This window comes from Triticum dicoccoides, chromosome 1A, assembly GCF_002162155.2.
Source record: "Triticum dicoccoides isolate Atlit2015 ecotype Zavitan chromosome 1A, WEW_v2.0, whole genome shotgun sequence".
In the NCBI taxonomy this organism is placed as follows: domain Eukaryota; kingdom Viridiplantae; phylum Streptophyta; class Magnoliopsida; order Poales; family Poaceae; genus Triticum; species Triticum dicoccoides.
The window spans coordinates 582747493-582750026 of record NC_041380.1 but is presented as its reverse complement, the minus strand read 5'-3'; positions in this window follow the sequence as shown (position 1 = coordinate 582750026).

Sequence of the window (2534 nt, the reverse complement as noted above, 5' to 3'; positions counted from 1 at the left end):
CGTAAACTGGGCCGCTGCTCCGCAAGTGGACCTGGGCGTGACCTCCTTAGTCGGGCCGTTCACATCTAAGGTGCACAAAGGCCCACAATCCCTTTCCCTGGAAAATAAAGGCCCACAATCCCTGCGTCCTGTAGATCCATCCGTACTCCCTCCTCTCCCCATGGTTGGGTCCGTTCGTCCGCACAGCGGCATAGTGGCGGCGCCTGCTGCCGCCGTCCTGCCCCCGATTGCGTCGTCGTCGGTGACCTCTCCTCTTCCTGCATAGACCCGGACACTGTGTCCCTTCATTCGCATCTCTCTCTCACCGTACGCTTCGTTCGGATACCGACGCAACGCCGGCCAACAGGCTCGCGGGGAGATGGAGGCGGCGGCGGGCCGTCGCCTCTTTCCCCTCGCGTACCTCGACCATCGCCTTCACGAGTCCGTCCGACCTGATGCCCGATCTGTGTTTTCCATAGCTCTGGAGTATATCACATGCAGCCAATGTGCTCCCTGCTTGTGAGACATGAAAGCCAGCAGAAGCTAGGTCGATTATATCCAAGTCTGTGGAGAACGTCCTCATGAGGTGTTTGTTGTGGTTTGCTGGTGGTCCATTTATTGGGTAAAATAATTATTGTGTGAGAAGATTTTTTTTAAGAGATCTGTCAATGCTATGTGCAATCGGGTTTTGATAATTTGCGCATATGTTTCGATTTTGCAGTCAAGGATAGTCATGCATATGGGGTCATGTATTCCCACTCTGTAGTTTAGTTTTGATTCTTTAATTTTCAATCATATGCCTTCGTAGGATTTTATTTATCTAATTATCCGTGTGTTCTTCTGCTTTCTTCTCTCCTTGTTTGATCAGAAAATGCAGAACATGACATCCAGAGTGATTTGAAAATCAATTTAAATGTGCAAGTTTGATTAACTGAGACAACAGATCAACAACTGCCTTCTACTGTTGTCGTCTTTGCCACGTATCCATCTGCCTGTTTCTTCTTTTCCTTTTCCTTCATATACTTCGGGGGCTAGGTTATTGTCCAACGTATGTATATATTTTTCCATTGTGTTATTTATAGATGTCAGCGCAGCCGTGCCCTTCTAAGTTTAGATACTGAACGATACTTATTGTCTCGGAAATTTGTGTTTGTTGGATGTAATTATTTTCTTTGTTGGGTGTGGAACTCAAGTTTCTTTTCTTTGACTGGAAGGTCGCTGTGAAGGTCACTTTGGCACTTACACATGTTACTTTTCTTTCACTAGATATAGGAAATTACATAAACTGGTGGTATATTCCACACCAACACAATATAGATCATCTCCATATATTCTTCTGACACTGTACAATTCAAATTAAAGCAACCCAGTTTATGTTTGGGCTATTACCTCACCTGTATCGTGCTGCTAAGATGGCTACAAACAGTGACTATACCATGGCACGACATAAGCTTTTTCATTGTGGCAGTAAACATATAGGCTATACTTTGCTTCGTTTTCTTTCTAATTTATTCTTCTGGTTGCACATCTTCAAGTCCAGTTCTATATGGACCCAAAAATGTATAACTGTAGACGGAGAACATATCTAAACCATGTTAAATTGCTCAAAAGTGTCACTGGCTGATACTACTATTTCATGAGGAAAAAAAAACCTGAATCCAAATGATTTCTTAATGTGGGCATTTGAATCCTATTGGGGACCTAATTCATCCTCTTGCCACTTGGAATATATGACACTTTTTTTTAACACTCAAGGTTGCGTATCATTTCATTGATAGACCAGGGTGAGAAGTTATAAGGGCAGCGTCCATCGTTAACGTACACACGAATGGCAACCTCCAAGGCGCTAAGTTGAGCAGGGGAAGAAGCAATCTCTATGTCGAGCCTAGATCACAGTGTTCTCAGAGGAGTCAGGGCGACAACCAACAAAGTTCCTGATGTGCTCTCCTTAGGCAATAAGCAAAGTACCACAATATTTTCTTTAGTAATGTTATAACTCGCGTGTTCTCAATTTAGCGTGAACAATGCTAATAACGTAGTTGCATTTGCATTTTCTTACGTATCTATGTGCATAGCCATTTTGCACATTTCACTTACCAAAAATTTTGTAGTTAATTTTCATGATTTCTGTGGCTATAGCTTTTACAAAATTGCCACATGTACTAAATAAATGGACGAGCGCAGCAACGCGGGCCATCATGATCTAGTTTCTTTCCTATGACAACACGTCCTTGTTTTTGGATGAAAGAGTCTGATTTGTTTTTGCCTCTTTTCCCTGGGCTGAACACAATCTTGGTATACATATATGTACGTGCACATCTATCGCGTAAGGTTTCTTTATGGAATTTTTTTGGATTGCTTACCACATGTGTCGGATGTTTCTTTTTAGGGGATATCACGTAAGTTTGAGGCTCACCACTCACCATTATTTATGACGGGTCTTTTGTTAAAAGAAAGAGTCCAGTTTGCTTTTGATAGCCAAATAAACAAATTTCTTTTCGAGTGATGCGCATTTTTTACCAGATATATTTTGTTTGACATATGTACATAATCCT